This window comes from Apium graveolens, chromosome 9 (assembly GCF_009905375.1).
Source record: "Apium graveolens cultivar Ventura chromosome 9, ASM990537v1, whole genome shotgun sequence".
Taxonomy (NCBI): Eukaryota; Viridiplantae; Streptophyta; class Magnoliopsida; order Apiales; family Apiaceae; genus Apium; species Apium graveolens.
In genome coordinates this window covers 9,454,409-9,479,454 of record NC_133655.1, presented here as the reverse complement: position 1 = coordinate 9,479,454, position 25,046 = coordinate 9,454,409, and the positions used below count along the sequence as shown (strand labels likewise).

At 34.3% G+C, this 25,046-nt stretch overlaps 2 long non-coding RNA genes across 2 annotated transcripts; both read left to right on the top strand.

Annotated features, from left to right (window-relative positions):
• Positions 1 to 4,346: 4,346 nt before the first annotated feature.
• Positions 4,347 to 5,609, top strand: LOC141683171 (uncharacterized). The gene is made up of 3 exons (XR_012560149.1): positions 4,347 to 4,570; positions 5,367 to 5,438; positions 5,543 to 5,609. It is a non-coding gene; the product is annotated as an uncharacterized LOC141683171 (long non-coding RNA).
• Positions 5,610 to 6,546: 937 nt separating this feature from the next.
• Positions 6,547 to 7,280, top strand: LOC141683013 (uncharacterized). Its single transcript, XR_012560059.1, has 4 exons — positions 6,547 to 6,666; positions 6,753 to 6,857; positions 6,938 to 7,025; positions 7,136 to 7,280. It is a non-coding gene; the product is annotated as an uncharacterized LOC141683013 (long non-coding RNA).
• Positions 7,281 to 25,046: the final 17,766 nt, after the last annotated feature.

Below are 25,046 nucleotides of genomic sequence, written 5' to 3'. Positions count from 1 at the left end.
TGAACTTAGACTTGGTACCAGTCATGTGATTTGATACTCCATTGTCTAAATATCACACTTTTGACTCCCAATTCTTGTTATCATTTTTATTTAATCAACATGGTTGTACTTCATTCTCATTCATTTACTAATCATGGTTGTACTTCGTACTCATTCACATAAATATAGCCTTTGTTTCTTTCTACACTCATCCATTAAAAGAGTTGGCTAATCATCGTGGACATGAGTGAAATTAACCTCGGTCCCTGGTCTTGGTTCTTTATTTCTTTCATGACTTCGTTTGCAATATTCCGCCGATATTGTCCATATACACTGATTTTAAAACATCTTTGCTTTTATCCCTTTCTCCACATCCTCATGTGTTTTTCTCTTAATTATCAGACCTCTCACTTTTTTTTTCTTCTTCAATCATTCCTCCTTCGTAAGGATAAGTTTTCCCTCTATATCCTCCCATTTTTTTCACTCATCTTTGGTTAATAGGAGTTACCACTGCTGCCATTAGCCATACTCTGTCCATGTAGGCATTCTTCTTGTGCCTTGAGAGAGCCCAAAATTTCCTCAATTGCTATGGTCTCCAAATTCAAAATTTCCCTATCATGGACGTGATTTGTAAGAATTTTTTTGAAATGGCTCGGAGTTATAATGTTTTTACCACATATGCTTCATCGACTGTTTCCCTGAGGGCTCTGATATTGGTGACTAGACCATTTAGTTTCATACAGAAGTCATCAATCTGATATGTGTTCTTCATTTATAAGAATTCAAATTCAGCCTTTAATGTTTGTATCTTCGAAGGTGCGGTTTAGTGATGGTTGACGAGTATATTCACCGCTGATTTTAGTGACTATCTTAATACCGCTTTTAGTTCAGTGATCAACTTGATACATTTATCCGACCAAAGTGACCCTATTTATAACCCCCACTCGACCCACACACACTTTCGAAAAAAACATGAATGTCATACTAGTTTCAATGGATATTACCTAGATAGTGATTGCTCCAATTTTATTCTGAAATTGTTAATATAGGTGTCCTCAAGATAATACATTATCACTGTATACAATTTTTTATTAAATATCATTGTTATGAATTTGTCAATGTTCATATCATGATTTACAAAAGCTAAACCTATTGCACCATGGTTTGCACAAATTTAAACTTGTATTTTCTAAAACTAAAATATTTTTTACCTTACAAAATACCTTAATTGTCTTAACCTCTACATACATGATGATAGGGATAAATAAATCCTGATTACATAATAGTTTGGGCTGTAAGGCCCAATAAGAAGAAGTATGACATTAAAGACCAGAAAGGTTAACATGTCGATCAGGCCTGATGGACCAGATCAGGCCTGATGGAACAAAGAAGGCCCAAAAACCCTGATTATTTATTAATTTTGTAATTAATAAATAAGGGAGAAAAACATCCATTAAGATAAGTCCTAGTGAGGATATAAATCCTTGTAGATTGGCCTCCAAGGAACCTCATGGAATAAGGAATCAGCTTCCTACTCTCTAGGACTCCTAAGTCTATCCTAATTCAGGGACTTGACCACCAAGTCCAATTCAAGGACTCTCAACATCTATATAAGGGGCCTCACCCCACAGATCAGAACTACATTTTTTGACTTGATCCTTGGCAATCAGCAAGGTATGTAGGCATCTTGTTAAGGCAGATTGAGTCATGAAACACAAGAACAGTCAAAATCGAGCCTTGAAGCTCACATTCCTTATTATTAGATACAGCAATTATATATATTAGTTTTAATCCATAACATTTGGCACCGTCTGTGGGAAGGCACAACAACAACCATGGCGAGAACACGGAGAACAACTAGAGCTCTAGAGGAAGGAACACCATTGGGAACAACCCAGATGATTTCGTCCACCGTGGAGATACCTCCCCACTCAACTTATGCATCTACTCAAGCGGAAACCCAGATAGGGGCAACTCAACCTCAGCCACAAGGGACGACTCCCCCGACTATTCAAGGTACGAATCCTCAAGTTCAACAAGTACATATACCTGTGAATTCCCGACCCGTCGGGTATGAATACTCAACTGTTGTTACTACTAACCACCCTTATGGGATGCCCCTTCACCCCGAGGTTGGAGGAAGTGGATATGCTGGGCGAAGTGAAGCACGAGGGCAATCGCCCCCCTATATACGAGGTTTGGCTCCTATCCGCGAGGATCGGGAATTTTCTGGTCCTTACACTGAGAGAGACTCTAAATCTTCAGATGATTAAGTGGCCCCGAGAAGGAGGCGTCCTGGCAAAGAGCCAATGGCCGATGGAAGGCAACGCCCTCAAAGCACCCAAGGGGTGAATCCCCAAGAAGTGCAGGAAAGGATCAGGGCTCATGAGGCTGAGATCCAAAGGCTGAGGCATGATTTGGAGGCTCACCAGGCCACCAGACCCGAGATACCTCCTAGGGGGAGAAATCCTCCTCTTGTCATAGACCTGGATGGTCCTGTACGAAGAAGGGTTGTCATCCAAAGAACTGATCCAAGCAATCTCCTTCCCCTTGGAGATCCTGATGATCCAACTCCACCCTTCACAGAAGAGATAATGAATGCCCATATCTCAAGGAAATTCAAGATACCCACTATCAAAGCCTATGATGGCACGGGAGACCCCGCTAATCATGTTAGGACATTCTCTAATGCACTGCTGCTGCAACCCGTGAATGATGCTATAAAGTGTCGGGCCTTCCCTCAAACCCTGTCATGTATGGCTCAAAGATGGTACAGTCGCTTGCCCCCAAACTCTATTGGGTCGTTCAGAGAATTAAGTCAGGCTTTTATTAAGCAGTTCATCAGTGGGAGAGTCCATGAGAAAAGCTCAGCATCGCTTATGAGTATTGTGCAGGGAGCTAAGGAGTCTTTGAGAGATTACCTGAATCGTTTTACAAAGGAGGCTTTAAAAGTCCCAGACCTTGATGATAAGGTAGCCATGATAGCACTGCAACAAGGAACTAGGGATGAGTTTTCCTTGGCCAAACGTCCCCCTGAAAGCCTGTTGCAGCTCCAAGAGAGGGCAGAGAAGTTTATCAAGGTTGAAGAAAGCATGAAGAAGACCGTAGTAAGTAATGAGTCCACTGGAGGCAAGAAGCGAAAAACTGATCTGGAGTATATCGCCAAGGACAAGTATCCTAGAACCGAACAAAACCCTGATTCAACCACCAAGAAGGGAGGACCTGGGCAAAAGTTCACCGAATACGCTAAGCTGAATGCTCCTAGAAGCCAGATCTTGATGGAAATCGAGAAAGATCGAGATATTCGTTGGCCTAAGCCCTTGAAGGTTGATCCCGCCAAGCTAGATAAGAGCAAGTATTGTAGATTCCACAAAGATGTTGGCCATGACACCGATGAGTGTAGGCAATTGAAAGACGAAATTGAGTTTTTGATTCGAAAAGGAAGATTGAACAAGTATACTGGAGAAGGAGGGGACAGGAATAAAAATGGAAGGAAGAACTTTGAAGATCGTAGGAGGGACCAAGATGATCAGGGGCGGAATCCCCAACCTAGAGGGCCGGTTATAAATGCAATTTTTGGAGGGCCGCGACCTCGAGGACCTGTGATAAACACGATCTTTGGAGGTCCAACTGCTGCTGGATTGTCCAAAAATTCCAGAAAGGCATATACTAGAGAGGTTATGCATATTGTTGGAGAAGCCCCGAAGAGGGCCAGGACAAAAGTAACATTGGCTTTTGATGATTCTGACCTAGAGGGTGTAAAGTTTCCTCATGACGACCCGCTGATCATAACACCAATAATAGGAAATAGCCCGGTTAAGAGGGTTCTTGTGGATAATGGTGCTTCTGTGGATATATTGCTCTACGACGCCTTTCTAAGGATGGGGTATAATGATTCCCAGTTGACACCAACCGACATGCCGATATATGGATTTGCTGGAGTAGAATGTCCTGTGGAAGCACTAGTACAAAATTGGTTTTTTACGTCGCGTATTTTACGTCGCACATTGGAAAGTGCGACATATATATCTCTTTATACGTCGGTGTTTTCAGACCCCGACGTATATTAACCTATTATAAGCACTTTTTATATCGGTTCAAAAAAAAACCGACGTATATTTTGATCATATACGTCGGTCTTTTGTTACCCGACGTATAACATTTTAATTTACGTCGTATCATTTTAACCCGATGTATAAAGTTTGTATACATAGTTGACATATATGTCGGTGTTTTTGAGATCCGATGTATAAAAGTGGCAATATATATCACGGTTCATTATAATCCGACGTATATAATTCCAGTTTTATCAAAAATATAAAATTAAAATTTTTAATCAGACTACGCGAAGCAATTGGGAAACAGGCGGGGATAGAAAAAGTAATGGCTAGTTGTTGAAACTCTCTTCTTCAATTCCCAGCAAACAAAACACACCTAAGCTATCTATTATCAAACTCATCGGACCAAGAAGTTGCCCTAATTCATCTTATAATTGGTACCTAAACTCTTAATTGTATACACGCTCTTTATCTCCTCCAGATCTCCGGCTAATTTAATCGATAACCAACACACTCTCCCACTAATTTAATCGGTAACTTCTTCTCTCCCTCTCTCCCTCCCCCCCCCCCTCTCTCTCTCTCTCTCTCCCCCCCCCCCTCTCTCCCCTCGCATCCTCTGCAACTTCCCCATCTCTCTCTGTGGCGCTCTACTGTGTAGGTATTTAAAGTGGTTATAATTTGTTTTTAATTAATTTGTTATTGAAACTTGTTAGATTTGTTCTGCATATCTTCAAACTGAGCAATTTGAGTTTCTTGTTTCTAGCTTTTTGGTGATAGTTATATGATTTTAATTAATAAGCATCTCAATAATGACATGTCAGGGGAGAAAATCTTGACTTCATTCACTGAGTTTTTTATGCATAGATATTATATTTGTGTGTGAATTGTATATATGAAAAGCCCTGATTATATACCAAACTTCAGACAATAAACTGTTCTGATGTAGAAGGTTGTGAGCAGCAAATTATATACCATTGAAAAGATATCAGAGTCTAGTTTTTTATGCAAAAAACGGTTTGTGAAAATAAAATTTCTACAAAAAGTTACAGCAGTTTTAGTGAAGAAGGGTCATGCTGGGCAGATTTGTGGGTTCTGTTTTATACCAAGTGGGTCTCTGTTTTATCTTCTTTTTTGTTCCTCTGTATACATTTGTTTTGTTCAGTTAAATTCAATGATTATATTGTTCTTGTGTTCTCATGTTAGGCATGTTATAAATTTACAAACAGTTTCTTAATTCCCTGCCCATTCACATGTTAGGCATTTTTATGATTCTGTGATAATTCTGAGGTTACTAGGGTTTAACATGAGAATTTGATATATTCATTTTAGGTATTGGTCACTGCATTATCACAAGTCGTAACATTTCTCACATAAATGACTGGAACTCAACCTGCAGACACTGTAAGCATTAATATATGCATTTATGCTTTCCAATACACTTGCTTATCCGGTAGTTCATCTTGTTATCCATGTTGACTAATATCATATTTGCTATTATGATGTAGGTATTTCCCATGGACGAGGATAATACTGAGTCAAGTTCAAGTCAAGGAAACAAGAGAAAGACCCGGGGTCCAACGTTGTGCTCAAAATTAAAAGAAAAATTTAAAAATCAAAAAACAGAGTGCAACCTTGACTTTGATGAAGATGGTAATCCTGTAGGGGATATGGCATCCCAATTTGCGTCTTATGTTGGAACAGCTGCTCGATTACATGTCAATATAAATATCAAGAGTTGGTATGTAGTTGATGAGGGATTAAAGGATATGATTTGGGAAGATATTAAGGTATGCAAATATAGTCTTGAAAACGTATTAGATGTCTATTCTTCATTGTCTTTATTTGCTAATTAAAATTAGTTACAATAGATGCACTGGAAATTAAAGGCTGACCAAATAAAAAAACAAGTGTTGGAAGCTGTAAAAAAACAATTGTAAGTAATTATAAGCTCAAGTGATCTCTTGATTTAACTGAACTTAGTGTTGACTGTAGTACAACTTTTGTTGAGCTTTGATTTGTTAAGGTTTTAATAGCTGGTTTGCTGAACAAAGTTGTTGATTAACTGTTTTTACAAATCTGCGCAGGATGACCCTTCATCACTAAAACTGCTGTAACTTTTTGTAGGAATTTTATTTTCACAAACCGTTTTTTGCATAAAAAACTAGACTCCGATATCTTTCCAATGGTATATAATTTGCTGCTCACAACCTTCTAGATCAGAACAGTTTATTGTCTGAAGTTTTGCAATCTGCTGATTTAAATTTCCGATTTCTGTCTTTCACATTGCAGTTTTCAGTCTTTGCAGATTAGTTACACTATGTTGAGAGTTTTCACACTATTCTTGTGGATAGGGAGAGTTGCAAGGGCAAATATCTGATGGTTTATGGACTCCATGTGGTCACGATGACGTGCTGACTCATGCACTTGGGAATAAGGAACATGGCGGACGCGTTAGAGGGGTTGGAGGAAGAGCAAAAATCAAGAGTGTATTTGGATCACAAAGAAGCAGACAAAGCGGAGTTGTATCGAATTTTTTATTCTTATATATAACAGGGCATATAAAGTTGCTACTAAATATGGTTGTAAGAAGAATAATCAAAATAACCTGGTCTGGTACGATGAAGTTCAGGTATTCCTACACTATTTGTTTTGGTCTTACAAGTCTTTTTCTAAATTTTTTTCTAGATTTTTAAATGTTTCAACTTTATTTTGTAGTGCCCTCAACAAAAAGGAGGTACTGAGTGTGGTTATTTTGTGATGAAATACATGAATGAGATAATCATGTTATCTCGTAAAGACCCTAAAACTAAGTGGAAGGAGGTACATAACATGGAACAAATATTTTTATAGATAGTAAACAAATAAATTGTGTACATGTTAGCATTTCATTTTCTTGACAGGTTCTTGGAAAAGGATACACAAACGAGCAAATTGGAGAAATTCGAGATATTTGGGCAGATTTTTTTATTCGTGAATATATGTGATTAGGTACATTATTCTGGCTTTAATAAGTTCGAAAAAAAAAAATTCCATGATTTTTTACTCAGTATATATACATCACATATATACTTATTTGTTCTCACAAATTTTTGCTGTAGTGCTACGGTTGGGACTAGCTACTGCTAATCGGGAGTGTGATCATGTGTTAGTCTACATCAATTGTTAGATGGATACTGATTTCTTTTGGCATCGATTAATGATGGTTATCATGTGTACATGAAACATTTTGAAATGTATGGTACAATTAATTGTCATGCATATCAAGAATTTTTAAATATTATTGTAGATGATTTTCAAGTAATGGAACAACAGTTATTTTAATATTTTAAATCATTTGTTTAAGAATATTGGAGTGTAAGTTTTATTTACATTAAATTAATATTTGTTCAATATAGGGCAGGTATATTATCAATTTTCTAGCAAAATACGTCGGCTCAAAAAGGCAGGCGATGTATAAAATTCAGACATATACGCCGGTTAGTTAAAAAAGCGACATAAATAAGTGAACAATATACGTCGGTTTTAAAGTTTATACATCGACTACAAAAAATTTATACATCAGTCAATAGACTTTTATACGTCGGCAATAGAGAACATTATACGTCGGGGTTTTCATCTTTTACGTCGGTTTGAAAAGAGACGTATATTAGATATTTACGTCGCATTTTTAACCGCTGTAAAATCTTATGACTATATACGTCCCCCCTCTATACGTCGCCCTTTTGCCGACGTATAACACATATTTAACCGACGTAAAAGGCCAATTTTGTACTAGTGGATCTTATTGGTAAGACTATGGAAGTCTATGTTGATGACATGTTAGTCAAGAGTCTAGTAAAGAATGATCATATAACCCATTTGAGGGAAGCTTTTGAGGTCCTGAGGTACCACAAGATGATGTTGAATCCTACGAAGTGCGCTTTCGGAGTAGGATCTGGAAAATTCTTGGGATTGATGGTCTCAAAGAGAGGAATTGAGGCTAACCCCGATAAAATAAAGGCAATCCTGGACATGGAACCACCAAAAACTGTCAAGGATGTTCAGAAGCTCACAGGAAGGGTCGCTGCGCTAGGACGATTTATCTCCAAGTCAGGAGACAAGTGCTTGTCATTCTTCAAGTCACTAAAGAATATCAAAGACTTTGTATGGAATGAGGAAAGCCAGAAGGCATTCGAAGAGTTAAAGAAGTATATGGATCAGGCCCCGTTGTTGGCCAAACCATCTTTGAATGAAGTTTTATTCTTGTGCTTGGTTGTTTCAGAGAGTGCCTTGAGCGCTGTGTTGGTTAAAGAGGAGCTAAAAGTCCAGAAACCCGTATATTATGTCAGCAAAATTCTGCATGGTGCTGAATTGAATTATTCAACTATTGAGAAATTTGCTCTAGCCTTGGTAATGGCTTCGAGAAAACTGCGTCCTTACTTTCAGGCTCATCAGATTGAGGTGCTAACTAATCAGCCACTGAGAAATATCATTCACAGTCCCAAGGCAAGTGAGAGATTGATTAGGTGGGCAATAGAGTTGGGAGAGTTCGATCTCAAGTATAAGCCACGTACGGCCATAAAAGCCCAGGCACTAGCTGACTTCATGGTGGAAAGTACCATACCCAACCAAGAAGTCGGGGGGCAGGAAAATACCATACCTCAAGACAAGGGAGTCGATAATGGGGACAGAGAGAAGGATGATAAGGAGAAAGAATATTGGTTTCTCTATTTTGATGGAGCATCAAAAACAAATTCTAGTGGAGCAGGGTTGGTTTTGCAAAGTCCTGATGGGTTCTTAATTGAGTATGTTATGAAGCTAGACTTCCCAACCACAAACAATGAGGCAGAGTATGAAGCCCTGATAGCTGGCCTTGGTCTAGCTGGGACACTTAGAGTCAAAAACTTAAAGGTCCGTGGAGACTCGAAGCTGATCATATCCCAGGTAAAGGGAGAATTTGAGGCAAAGGATGATACGATGGCTAAGTATGTCCGCCTGGTAAGGGCTGTGATGACCCAATTTAATGAATGCCATGTTGAACACATTCCAAGGGAAGAAAATGCTAAGGCAGATGCGCTATCAAAGTTTGCTTCATCTGAGATAGAAAAAAGTTCAGGAAGTGTGTACTTCCGTGTTTTGAAGACACGAAGCATAGATGTTAAGCTTGTGGCTCCCATAGGCCTGGGGATGTCATGGATTGATCCTATCAAGGCTCACATTCAAACTGGTTGGTTGCCAAGTGATGCAACTGAAGCACGAAAGTTAACTGTTCGAGCACTAAGGTACTCTTTGATAGATGGGATTCTTTACAAAAGATCTTTTGTGGTTCCCTACTTGACGTGTCTCAGGCCCGATGAGGCACGCTTGGCTCTTGAAGAAGTGCATGAAGGTATTTGTGGACAACACTTGGGGGGCAGGGCCTTGGCTCATAAGATAACTCGTCTAGGCTTTTATTGGCCAGAAATTATGGCTGATGCCAAAGAATATGTGAAGAAGTGTGATCGCTGTCAGAAGCATGCACCTGTTGTTAGATAACCTCCCGAGATGCTGACATCTATCAACTCGCCCATTCGCTTTGCTATGTGGGGGATGGATATTCTGGGGCCTTTCCCTAAGGCCACGTCACAAAGGAAGTTTCTGATTGTCGCTATTGATTATTTCACCAAGTGGATTGAAGCCAAACCCTTGGCCAAAATCACAACTAAGCAAGTTGCACAATTCCTGTGGGAAAATATTATGTGCCGATATGGAATTCCCCGTATCCTTGTCACTGACAATGGAACATAATTCAACAAGTGACATCATTCTTGTTCCCAGCTAGTTGACCCAAAGATATCATATTGCTCCACAAGTTCACAAATATATTAGACCTTAAGGATATTCAATTATTTTCCTTTTTTGCATCTAAAACCAACTTTACCATTACCCTTGATAGCGACGCCGAACCTGATTTTGCTGTCACACTTTCATCTAAATTCTTGAACTTAGACTTGGTACCAGTCATGTGATTTAATGCTCCATTACCTAAATACCATACTTTTGACTCCCAATTCTTGTTATCATTCTCATTTAATCAACAGGTTGTACTTCATTCTCATTCATTTAATAATCTTGGTTGTACTTCGTACTCATTCACAGAAATATTGCCTTTGCTTCTTTTCTACACTCAACCATGAAGTGAGTTTTGAAGATACTGTGTTTATGTGCATGTTTTATGATATATGTTAAAACATTTATCTCTACAAATTAGATTAATTTGTTTACCAGATCCATAACAGTTCAAGAAGCATGAAATATCCTAAAAATACATTCACCCCCTCTGTGTTGTATTTATTACCTAACAGATTGGATCGATGAAAAATATTTTTAAAAAATTAAAAACACCAAATGAGGTCTAACCACTAGTTAGTTGTACTAGTCAAACTGATGCTTGAGTTTTAAAATGGCAAACCAAATAAAATTATTTTAATCTAAAATTTTTGTTATATCACTAATATGTATATCTATCAACATCTATAAGGTTGGATCGATGAAAAATACTTTGAAAAATTTCAAAACACCAATTTAGGACCAAACACTATGTGTTAGTCAAACTGATGTTTGACTTTTAAAATGGCAAACCAAATCAAATTATTTTGATGTGAAATTTTGGTTATATCACTAATATGTATATCTATCGATATCCACAAGGTTGGATCGATGAAAAATATTTTAAAAAAATTTGAAACACCAATTCAGGACCAAACACTATGTAGTTGTGTAAGTCAAACTGATGTTTCACTGTTGAAAATGGTAAACCAAAATAAAATTGTTTTAATATGAAATTTTCGTAATATCACTAGTATATATCTATTGAAATCGATACAATTGGATTGATGAAAAATATTTAAAAAAAAATCAAAACACCAATTCAGGACAAAACACTAGTCAGTTGTACTAATCAAATTGATACCTGAATGTTGAAATGTCAAACCAAAGAAAATTATTTTGATCTGAAACTTTGGTTTTATCACTAATATATATATATATATATATATATATATATATATATATATATATCTATTGACATCCATACGGTTAGATCGATGAAAATTATTATTAAAAAAATCAAAACACCAATTCAGAACTAAACACTAGTTATCTGTAGTAGTTAAACTGATACCTGAATGTTAAAATGGCAAAAAAAAATAAAAATAATTTCCATCTGAAGATTTGGTTATATCACTAATATATATATATATATATATTGACATCCATACGGTTGGATCGATTAAAAATATTTTTAAATAAATTGAAACACCAATTCATGACTAAACACTAGTTAGCTGTATTAGTCAAACTGATGTTTGACTTTTCAAATGGCAAACCAAAAGAAATTAATTTCAACTAAAACTTTGGTTATATCACTAATATATATATATATATATATATATATATATTGACATCCATATGATTGGATCGATTGAAAAATATTTTGGCAAACCAAATAAAATTATTTTGACCTAAAACTTTGCTTACATCACTAATATATATATGTTGACATCCATATTGTTCGATTAATGAAAAATATGTTTTAAAAACTAAAACACCAATTTAGAATTTAACACTAGTTAGTTGTACTAGTCAAACTGTTGTTTGACTTTTCAAAACCAAATACAATTATTTTGATTTAAAACTTTGATTATGATTTGATTTTCTGATTCATATTTAATTATTTTAGTAATCCAACCGTACAGATGTAAAAAATTTCAAAAAGTAAAGGGTTCTCGGGAAAATCAACTAATTTAAATAATTAAATCTTAGTTAGTTTTACAAAATCGATTTAGGGGTTTGTAACCCTAGAATATTTATTCTATTTTCTTGATTACTTTTAACCAATACGATATAATTAAACTTAATAGTAAATTCCACTGCACACTAATACTGGTGGGATTTATAATAAACAATCAAAAGCACGATTCTATGTTCTTATTAAAATAATGGTTAAAATAAGTTTTTGCAAAAAATCATAATATTAAAATAATTTACCAAAAGTTAGATATCATGGAAATAATTAAAAAAATTAAAATTGGTAAGCACTTAATTAAATTAAGGCCCGGCCCATTAAAAAAAATGCTAGCAAATTACCATTTTCTATACAAGACCATCACAAACAGAAGCAAAAAGCGATGGCCGTCTGCCTCTATATCCACTCACATCTCTGAACCCTGTCACTGCCTCTCAATAACATGAAGTCCTGAACTCAAAACAAACCAAAAATATGTTACTACAGCGAGTTGACCCACATTTCTCTCTCTCCTCATACTTGGACCCCCGTGCCTCTACCATCTTCTCCCACGCTCACCTCACTTTAATAGTCCTCATCCTGTTACATAAATTTATTTCAATTCTTCTCCGAACTCTCGGTCTCTCCGACTTTCTCCAACCCGAAGTCTTTCGGTCGACCCGACCCGACTCCTCCACCATCGACGGAGATTGGAGTTCTCGGCGCGTTGGAGCTGTTGTTACACGCGCTGAGGTCGGAGAGTGAGCGAACTCGAAATGACTCGGCGTTGGCGCTTTACAATCTCTCATTCATAAAGAGTAACCAAGTTAAAATAATTAAATTCAAAATAGTTACAGTTTGTTAGAGAATGATGATGTGGCGGTGTGAGTTTTACCCATGTTGTGTAATATGGCTAGGTGTGTGGAGTGTGGAGGGAAAGTCAATTATGTTGCATCACAATGTGGCGATGAGTTTGGTGATGATGTTGGGGAGAGTTGACTCTAAGTCGACTCGGGATAATTGTTTGGTGGCTTTGTAATATGAGATTTAGTGGTTTAACTTTAGAGTGTGGGGATGGGGAGGTTTTGAGTAGATTTTGAGTGAGGTTTTTGATAAAAAGGTAAGTCAACTTGATCAGGAGAGAAAAGGTGAGGATGATGTTGAGTGTTTTGAGAGGAAGCAGAGCAGGAGGTGGATTAAAGCTTGGTTGTTTCTGCGTGTGTATATTCAAATTCACATATGCCCGGAATCTTGGGAAAAGGAAATTTTCCGGTTTCCGATGAGATTTTTTTTAAACATTTTTTATTTAATTCAACCAAAAGCAGTCGAATTTAAAATTGTATTTTTGACCATCTAAGGTCGAATTTAATTTTTGGGCAGGCCTTTTAAATTTTTCAGAAAATTCAAATTTTTCTACGGAATTTTCAAATTTTAATTGAAAATATAAATTCGACCGCCTTTAGTCAATTTAAGCGGTTGTATTTATCCAGTCTTAATTAGTCGGTCGAATTTGTTTAAAAACGGTCGAACTTCTAAATTCGACTCCCTTTATTACAACCGATTCAAAATCAGTCGAAATTAAGTAAATTCGACCGCGCGCAGTCGAATTAAGCTAAATTCGACTGATTTTTTCGGTCAAATTTAGTCTTTTTTTGTAGTGTGATGAGTATACAAAACCTACTCAAAATATCTATTTTTCACAATATCATAATGGTGAAAAAAGTGAAGAAGTGAGCGTTATTTCATCCCAGGTTTTTTCTTCACAGAAAATAAAAGATAAAAGGGCACGAACAAAGAATTTTACGAAACAGGAGGATGAGATGCTTATTTCGGCATGCCAAAATTAATTATCCGACCCTATCACTCGAGTTCATCAAATTAATGGAAGCTATTGGGAAAGAGTATACAACTATATTATTAGGCACAAAGATGTTCAATCTGACCGTACTTCAAACCCATTGATGCATTGCTGGTCTGTTATTCAATATGGGATTAATAAATTTCATGGATTTTATAACCAAGTAGGTGCACCAAGTGGCTGATTCGAAAGTGATAAGGTAATTTATAATCTTTATTTTGTTTATTATAATCAAGTTTAATATAATTTTATGGTTGATTTACTTCTTGTAACAACTAAAACAGATCAAACGTGCAAAAGCTATGTATAAAACCCTATACAAAACTAACATTTTATTAGAGTATTTCTTGAATGTTTAGAGAAACCGAAATGGAATGTAAGTTTTGCTACAAAAAATCCAAAAAAATTCAAAGGGATAGTACTACAACTTCTTCTCCATGTACTCCTGAGTGCGTGGTATAGGAGAACTTGGAACTTTAAAAACCAGTTGGGAGTAAAGCTGCAAGAGAGATGGAGAAAAAAGGAAAAGACCGGAAAATAAAATTGATGACGGTGGAGCTGCCGTTTTGGAACAAATTAGAGCTGATTAATTTGAATCTAAAAAAGAAAAGAATAAACAGTTTCACCATGTTGTGAATCATTATCCATATGTCCTATACCGCCTAAAGTATAATTTTTGTAATAAATTAAAAAATAACCTTTTAATCTTTTACTTGATTGGTTGACTTTAAATTTTTAATGTATATTGCTCTCTCTCTCTCTCCCTCTCTCTCTATATATGTATACATATATATATATATCACAGTTTACCAATTAGTTTTAATATTATAATAAAATTAAAAAGACTTCATTAATAACAACTAAAAAGAAAAAGTACTTTAAAATAATATTATCAGTTTGAGTAGTGCTAGAACTATCAAATTGTATACCAAAATTTGGTTCCAAATTACATGACATGGTGACTTAGATGATATTATTGGTGGGATTCGTGTGAATGTAGGGGGTCCGCTACTATTAATTAATTTGTAGCATGACATGTGACATTTGAAATCCATTTTGGTTACCAATTTGGTACCTCTAGCATTATTCTAAGTAATTAATTACAAATTGTCAGTTATAATGCTTAACACTTGTGCAATTTTACATTTTTGTCGTTTGTATAATTTACTCAATCATGTATTTGGATTTTTTTACATTTTTAAGTTTTCAAATTACTATAGTTTCAACAAAATGACAAACTATTACACCTAATAATCATTTATGACATTTAAGTGCTTCGAATCACAACCACATACTATCATCTTTAAAATAGATGATTATTATATTTTTATATTTTATAAGTTCTCATACATGGTAAGGGGTACAATGATTCCATTAGGACATAACAACACGTGAGTGGTCTGTGTTAGCTGTAACAGGTAGGTGGTATAACAAAACTACCACAGCTCATACATGTAGATCCTTTAAACTCCAAATAAGTTAGATGAGTTTGGTGATTCTTGTATTACAGTTGAAAATGTGGTGTCATAAGCTTGCACAAACACCTATCAATTCATATCATAACCCTAAGAACTAATAATTTTCTGATTGTGATAAACAATTAAGATAGACATGGGATATCGAAGGAGGTCACCCCTTAATGTTTTAAGATTCTTTTAGATGAAAAATTGTAGTTAATAAATTTGACTTGCCAGACATGTTAACCCATCTTATATCCTTGATTCCTATTGCAAAATTTTAGTTTGTAGAAGACTAACACCAACTTGATCTTAAGATAATCTTTTCAAACAAGTTGTCAAGACCATTCCCTAAAAAACAATTACACTAGAATCTTTCAATCTTTATGGTTGATAGTAGCTTCAAATATCTTCAACATCATATTACCAATGATGCTTAAATATATTAATGAACTTTTTCCATTGTTGGGATGCAGACTTCTTTATTGCAACTAAGACGGTAAACGAACCGAGCTGTTCGTGAACAGTTCAAGCACGACTCGTTAAATTAAAGCTCGATTCGGCTGGGCTCGTTAAGAGCTCGAGCTCGAATTCAAACACAAAAAAATGTTCCTTAAGCTTAACGAGCTCAAGATGAACCCTATCTTGTTCGACTCGAGCTCAGCTCGAGATCGATACGAAATTAGTAAATCGGTTTGAAATTAGATAACTCGTGTTCGGCTCGTTAGAGCTCGAAAAAATACGTATAATATTTTTTCTATTTTTATGGTATATATTTAAACCACCCCTTCTTTATTTAAGAAGCCATTTTAAAATACAAATCTGCAATAAAACACAACAAAATTGAACATTACAACTTAAATCGATATATAACAAGATACATAAATAGAGGAATTAAATATGTATATATATGAAATATTATCAAATTTGTGCATCGTGAGAGATATAGAAAGAGGATAAATGATTATGGATAACTAAGAGATGATAAATGATAATAGAAGCTAATCTCATTTTCGTCATAACTCGGCTCGACTCGGTTCATTTATAGCCCTACTCGTATGTACCAATTCTTCGGTCTTGACAGATTCATTTATATATATAATCTTACTTGATGTCTATAATGAAATTATACACCTAGAGGGAGGGGGGTTGAATAGGTGTTATTGCTAACTAATATCAATTTGAAAGTATTACCAAATATTTATCAAACTGTCAGACAACTTGTTGTTATATTCGAATATCTACTGTCAGCAAGCTGACACCCGATATGCAATGCAGAAATAAATAACAGCAAGTAAATAACATAACACAAAGAGTTTTATCCAGGTCCGACCCCTATATCTAATGCTTTATGTCCTGGTCCCTTACCAACTTGGTAAGAAAATATATTATTAATCATTTAAATTATACGATTATAAGATTCAGTAATATATCTCCCTTTATTCCTTGTTCCTGATAGCAACTTGCTGATAACACTTGTTATCCAAACTCAACTACTCAGCAACAAATGTTTACACCTTGAATGATACAAGTTTAAATGAAAATTATAACAGAAAATTTAAACTCGATGAATATAAATATACGTGAATAAATTTGAGCTCAGAATAAGAATATTCAATGAATGCAAGTTGTATTTTCTTACATGGCATGGGGTATACTTCGTGGATCAAACTCAAAAAAAGTATACCCCATTGTATTTATAGACTAAGTTAACTTTCAAATCAATTCAACAATATTCCCGATCTTGACCAAGTCACACAACTAGTTTGTTATTATTTGAATGTTAAGATAATCTATAATACGTTAAAACTAAAGATAAAAGATATATTAGAAAAAGATTTTAAAAACGTCTATCTTTAGTTTAAATTCAAATACCAATCGAAAAAGAAAGTTATTAAGATAAAAAATTTATTTACAACTTTCTAGAAAATAGCAAGTGGTTTTAGTAAAAGAGTTTGAAGAAACAAAAAGCTCTAATATAAATAAACACATTAAATATACCATAGAGTCCTTACAAAAACTCATTCCTATCTATTTCCTCAAAGACCGTAATTTTGGTTTATCCAGAATAACTTCAAGCTCTAACTCTAAGCTCACTGATAATCCTATCAAAATATTGTAAGCTTGCTGATATAATAATTATATTATAATATTTGACTTCTTTGAAATAATATTAGTAACAATTATAGATAAATTATAATCAACTTGCTATTAAGATAACATAACAATCTATAAGTATATGATACTCCGCCTAAATCATATATCACCTGGTCATAAGATAAAGCTAAAGCAACCATAACATCATCAAATTAAATTAAACCACATTCAAGTTATTCAAACCAAAATAAACCAGATAAAATCCAACAACACCTACTGGTGAACTAAATCACCAAGTTCAAACATATCACCACTTAAACCAAATAAGTTCACAAAATGATCAAATAAGTACTTAAACCAAAATAACAAACAATTTTCCTAAATTCTCCCTCTTAATTATTAAAAAAATGTAAAATTTAGGAATTATCTTCAACATCCTCATTCTTATCCCTGTCTTTGTCCTCCATGTCCTCCTTGCTAAACTCTCCATCTTTGGTGTCACTAGGAGTAATATAAAAATATATGCCATCCTGATCTACAGCAACAACCAAATTATTATCTACTGATCTTCTTGTTGAAGTGTAGGGAAAAGGACCAGAAGGATCAGAAGGTCCGGTTGGAGTAGCAATACCCAACAACACATCCTTGAGTATCTTCTGATCAGCAACAATCTTATCCAACCTCTTAAGAATTATCTGTTTATCAGCCTTGATATCAGCCATAAAATTATTGAGCTTATTGGACAATTCCTCATCAAACTGAGCAACATGAGGAGATATATGGATGTGGGATGGCTTAAGAACTTTAACAACAACAAAGGAGCCATCAGCTTCAACCTTCAGACCACTATGAGAATAGCACTCACCCTCTTAAAATTCTTTGGTAGTGAGAGTCTCAGTATCAGACATTTCAAGATCGCACCACTAAAACACCTTGATCAAAAGCAGACCATACAGTAACTTAGTGGTTGGTTTCCCATCAAAAACCTCAACTATATTCTTCAAAATAAATTCACTTATATCAATCCTTTTACCAGCTTGAAGCATACTCACAACAAGTATATCTAGCAAAGTTGGTCAACAATCTATGACATAAATTTTCCAAACAAACTTTAAACAATAAGTGAGCCATTGGCACCACATAAGCATTAGTAGTGGCAAAATACTCAACCTACTTACCATTTCAAGTAATCAATTGGACTTGATCTAATGCAGAAAAACCATCTAAATCCTTAGGGCTTGTCTTACTATAAATGGACACATTAGATGGACTCAAAATATCTAACATACCACTTAAAACACCAGCATTCATATTAATCATGACTCCCTCAACAAATGAAATATATCCATTTTTCTCAACATACAAATTACCATAATATTCTCTAACAAGCACAGGGTAACAAGCGATGGTTTTCTCTAAAACCGACGCAAAAGGTGTGAAATATTAAGCGAAAATTGTGCAGGACTTAAGTAAAGCACGACAATGAAAGTAAAAGAAAAGAGGGGAACTTCATTGTTAATAGACAGAAATATGGGCAACAACTACCTAGGTGAACAAGACCCCTTCAACTTGACATAGCAGTTCCAACAATGTACCATGAGTGATACATAAGCATGAAACGGAGCACTATGAATACCTCAGTTATCATTTGAGCTTGCTTAGCTAGTCCTCACTAAAAGAATAATGATTTGCTCCAAAAGCTTCACATATTTTTAGGAATTTATTCTTTGCTTTTCTTCGGAGATGAAGACCACAAATATAATTTTCTCAACCTGTATGATATATCACCATTAGGAAATCAATATTATCATATATGACTCGTATGTATATAAAAAATGATGCAAGCAATAACAATTATAGGTAAAAATAACTGAATAGGTAATGAAATGACTACATATACGTTACACAATTTCTCTACGAAATAAACTTTTTAGTTTTCACTACATCATCTCAAGTGAATATAATCACCCAAATCCAGAGGTATCAACAATTTTCCCAGAGACAGGATCAATGACTGGGTGCCCAACAACAACCTGCTTCAAGTACCACTAGTACAAACTTGGCTTTTAGCGTCGGTTAAAATAGGTCAAAGGTGTCGATTATTAGGCATATTATATGTAGGCGACACTATAGGTATAGGCTTTAGGCGACGGTTAATTAGACAATGTTAAAAGTTAGTTTGTGACGGTTTAATAACTGACACAAAAAGGCATATAACCGACACCTATAGATGTACAACAGCGTCGGTCGTCTTGAACCGCCGACACATATAGTCTTTTTATTAGCGTCGGTTGATAAAAATGCCGACACCTATAATATTTATTTATAACGGCGCTCCTCCAATAACCGACGGCTAAAGCTATTTAATTAAAAAAAATATATTTTCCCATTTTATTGATATTGTTTTCAACCTACTTCACATATATACACATCCATCAAATAAAAATATAACAAACATCAATGGAAAACACGCAAAAGTAAAATTATGAAATATCATCATAAATAAATTTAAATGAATTTGCGATATCTTGTTTATCCTTGGAATAAAAAGTACATTAATATCTACGAGTATTACATTTTAGAGACAGACTGTTTTAATTCAAAATGAAGCTAATGAAACAGGAAATAGCAGCTTTCAATTGTGAGTTGTGACTTCATTGGGAATAGCAACCTGCAACCTTGTAAGGCATGCTATCAGAGGTCTAAGCTGATACCACAAGCCTACAGTAGGAAGGAGACTTGTTAGCTTATGATGCAAATGAGAGGATAGAAATATAACAAAAATGAGAACAAAATTTGTTGAATCAAATAGAAAATCATTGATAATAAAATTCTTTACATGGTAAAGCAACCTACAACAAATTCCATACACTGAAGTATCAAACCATACCGATGATGCAAAAAATTAGAAAGATTTACATCAAACGAGAGAGTAGCAAAGTAGCATATATGAAAAAGTAAACAAGTATTTAAGTGATAATGACCTCACCTTTGACTGTACCTATCCCAGCCTGTGAGAAATTCATAGTTACTTCTATTGAGATCACAGGATAATTACTAACAACCAATATTGTGGCTATCTAAGATCCAATTGACCCTCCTCCAAGAATGGAAACCTTCTTTATACTTCTTGGTATAGTATCAGTCCACGATAAGACATTCTTGGAATCTGTCAACATAAGTGGATTTCATAAATATAGAACTGAGTTTACATACCCCTATAAATCAGAAATGAAGAAACATGATTAAGTTCATACAGCCAGATTTCAATTGAAATACATGAATACAAAATACATCGAATCGACTCATTAAGAACTTAATGAATACTTTCTACACTCTCTAACTTTTAATTAAATTGTTTTCCCGAGATTGCAACCTTCAATGTGTGCTATGAGTATTACGGTCTATTAGTTTTAGTAAAATTCCTAAAGACTACACTGGAAGCTTATAGGACGGAAAAACATCTCTAGCACAAAAATGTGATGTGCAACTATATGGACATCTCACTATTTTGATTTAGAAAGATTGATTCCGTAACCTTTTTAGTAGTACTAAGTTGAGAAAAATATTTAATAATGTATATAAAAAAAACAAAAGCAAAGAATTGCATACCAATATCATTTCAAGAGATTTCAACGCGCTAACCAGGCATGGTAGTATTTGCGTCCTTGAAAAGATTAATGATCATTAAATAGTCAAGTTGGCATGCAGGGGTAAACACCCTAGTCTTAACAACAGGTAAGGAAGATACATCTAATTGGTACTTCCAAAAATATTTAACAGAAGTGGTTGAACTCTCTGTTCAGATTAAAGTTACTTTTCTTAACCCTTATCATCATAATTTAGAACCTATACACGTGGTAGAAACTATAAAAAATACCTCCAAATCCAGGAATAATGCCAATTTGTAGCTCAGGGTTGCCTAGTTGTGCATAAGATGTAGACATATGTGCATGACAACTCTAGGAAGTGAGAGAGTGAAAGAAATGAACACATGAAATTCTTTAGAGACTGTAGACACAATCCGCATAGCCATATTGGTTAAGAAGATATTTCTCTAAATTTAATTAATTACGGAAATACAAGGTGCAAAAACATAAGGAATTCATGTGCCTAGCTTCAAGGGCATTTATGGCCGCAATCATTTTCACCAGAATAGGGTCTCTCCTCGAAAGAAACTAAATGAGATAGAGAAGAACAGAAATTTGTAAGAAATTATATGGCTTCAATAACAATGGATGGATATTACTAGTCACCAATATTGCGTATCAATTTTATCATTGATCTATCATTGTTATGCTTTGAAGCAACTACCACAAAATATTTGCTCAAATAAAGTTTGGATTTATTATCTTCATTCTAATACAAGGTTGAAAATTTAAATCTATTAATCACGCTCAATAATGTTACTAGATAGTTTCAGATAAAAGCATGTTAGGACACAAAGTGAGACAAGAAAAACACTGATATTAATTCAAAATCCTGACAAACAATCTATAGTAGCAGAACATTAGACGAATAGAACATTAATTTTGAAAGTCAATAAACATGAATTAATCACTTTGATTAGCCAGGGATAGAAAACAAAAGTGATTTACAGCTTTACTCATTGATTGTGCTATTTTCATATCTATTAGTTACCTAAACAAAAAGGTAAAGAGAAGCCCAAAGCAGTAATATAAACTTCACTTTCTCTCTATTTAAAATAATTAAGTAGATGAGAGTACAAAGCAGAAGATTTTGGTTATATAGTGTCCTGTAACATGTGTTTTATATAATATTAGTCACGTAGCTCAGTGTAGATGCAGTGTCTGTAAAACAAATTCCTAAATATCAGAGGTGAGAATTCCAGAGAATTACAAAGAATTGAATCACGGGAACAGAGATGAGAAACATATAATAGACTACAGGGGGAAAAACGTGGAGAGTTGAGGGCTCAGAATTCAAATTCTAGGAATAAAATAGAGATAGATTAGTTGAACTGGTCCATTACATACATGTCATTTATGTCAATTACATTGTAACTTGAGGGTTTTTAGTACAAACAAAGAAAAAACTAAGAATTCTTAGTTGGTAAATACATTCAATACAAAGATTGTCAAATCAATTTCAATAAAAACCCCAAAATTAAAACCTTAAAAATTATCATTTCTAATTTAATATAAATAAATTGAGTAGAGTGCTCAATTTGATTTGAATGAAAACTCAAAAATTGATTTGCTACGAAGACCCAAAAGCCCAAGTCGATTTGCTAAGATAAGACCCAGCAACTAAGCCAAGCAGTTCCATGGATTTTCTGGATTAGAGAAAATAAAAAAAATTAAATAGCTCTTCTGCCTTTTATAGAATAGATCGATCTGAAAGATTATGTAGAAGAGATTGAAGGGATCCGAGAACCATTGTCATAGATGGGAGATGGCCAAAGGGGGAGGAAGTTGCTCGTGAACAGGTGGAGAGAGATACAATATCAATTACACTTGCACGCTAATCGACGTTTTTTAGCTTGAGCTTTGTAACGTGGGTTAAGCAGGGTACATAATAGGTACGCAAGTATAAATAATTAAAAAGTGAATAATGATAAGATATATATAGGGGTATTTCATTAGAATTTAGTTTATTATTTTATTAGAAGTGATAAAAAAAGTAATGCTAAAAAATTTAAAATATAATTGAATCGTTAAATTGATCAAGTAAAAAACGAAATTTACGTGTAACATATTTTTATGTAAAAATCTATAATATGGTTTATGAAGAGTTAAGTTCTATATTTAATATTTATATAATGTTTAGGACTTTTTAAAAAAAAATCAAGTTGAAAAAGATTTTTGAAAAAATAATATCAATTTTTAAAAAATTTAAAAATATATATATACTTTTTAATTATTTGCAAAATTATGATTTTACAAATATTTTTTTTTTTCAAAAAATGACTTTTTTGCAACTTGATGCAATTATATGTAATCTCCACGGGTTTTTGCGTTTGACTAGATTGCCAAAAAACTCGATACAACTATTTGCATATTTGGTTGATTTTCGTTGAATAGTATTTTTATAAATATTTTCAAAAAACAGTAAAATTGTAAAAAAAATCATATTTTTGGTAATTTCTCTAATTTTTAATCTACTTACAAAAGTTCAACTTTTTCAAATTAAGAAAAAAAATAAAATTTGTGCAAGAAACATTTTTTTCATGTTTGTTTCACCATTTAAAAAATTATAATTGTGAAATATAATTCTAAATTTATAAGAAATAACATACTTTCCTATATTTATTGTCAAAATTATAAAATCTACTACAAATTATTTATTATAAGATAAAAATATTTAAATAAAATAATGTGATGATCATTTTTTTAGGGACTTAAGATGACTTTGAAAATGAAATAAAAAAAATACGAAAACTTAATAAATTTATTTTAACCAAATATTGAAAAAGATAGGTTTTTACCGATTTTTAGTGAATCCAAAATTTCATTATTAATTTTAGAAGAAGTATGTCAGGAGGAGAGAAGATTGTGTTAGCAACCGGCCCAGTTCACCTTTATTGGCGACATAGGGAACCAACGCTTATGAAAATTTTTTTGGAATCACTGTTTCAATCAGCCGACGCTTATCTTAATTTTAGGCGTTGGCTGTTTATAAACCGACACATTTGTATATTTTAAACGTCGGTTATTCATAGCAACCGACGCAATAAGTCTACTCATGGGCACAATAGCGTCGCCTAAACTAGCAACCGACGCTTAAATGTGTATAAGCGATGGTTTTCTCTAAAACCGACGCAAAAGGTGTGAAATATTAAGCGAAAATTGTGCAGGACTTAAGTAAAGCACGACAATGAAAGTAAAAGAAAAGAGGGGAACTTCATTGTTAATAGACAGAAATATGGGCAACAACTGCCTAGGTGAACAAGACCCCTTCAACTTGACATAGCAGTTCCAACAATGTACAATGAGTGAAACATAAGCATGAAACGGAGCACTATGAATACCTCAGTTATCATTTGAGCTTGCTTAGCTAGTCCTCACTAAAAGAATAATGATTTGCTCCAAAAGCTTCACATATTTTTAGGATTTTATTCTTTGCTTTTTCTCAACCTGTATGATATTTCACTGTCAGGAAGTCAATATTATCATATACGACTCGTATGTATATAAAAACGATGCAAGCAATAACAATTATACGTAAAAACAACTGAATATGTAATTAAAGGACTACATATACATTACCCAATTTCTCTACAAAATAAACTTTTCAGTTTTCACTACTTCATCTCAAGTGAATATAATCAACCAAATCCAGAGGTATCAACCTTTTCCCCACAAACAGGATCAATGACTGGGTGCCCGACAACAGCCTGCTTCAAGTACATATTACCCCCGGTAGCACGAAATAAAATCCTTTCAAATGACATAGAATTCGCTTTAGGGACAAGACCGCTTATAAAAGCCAATTTAACTTTTTGTAGAGTACGATATAGATGCGAGGTATGATAGAAAATGGGGCAAAACAAGGTGTAAGAGAAAGTGTTGAGCAACATGCTACTTTGTTGGCTCAAAATGTACCCCTAGTTGATCCTATGGACATTGCTTCCGACAAGGAACAAGTTTTAGCATCACTACAGGTGGAGCCACAGTCGGACTCTGGAAACTGGGTATCTAGTATTTTGCTAATTTTACGACAACATCTACCATTTTTATGGGGTTTTATCTGCTTTTGCACCTCTGCTTAACCATATCTAACACAGTTCAAGGGCTTGAATTTGTTAGGTTGGACTTGCCAGATTTTGTTGGGGAAGTTATTGCATGTTTTATATTAGTTCTTCAAGGTCAACAGGTGCTGGCACTTGTATC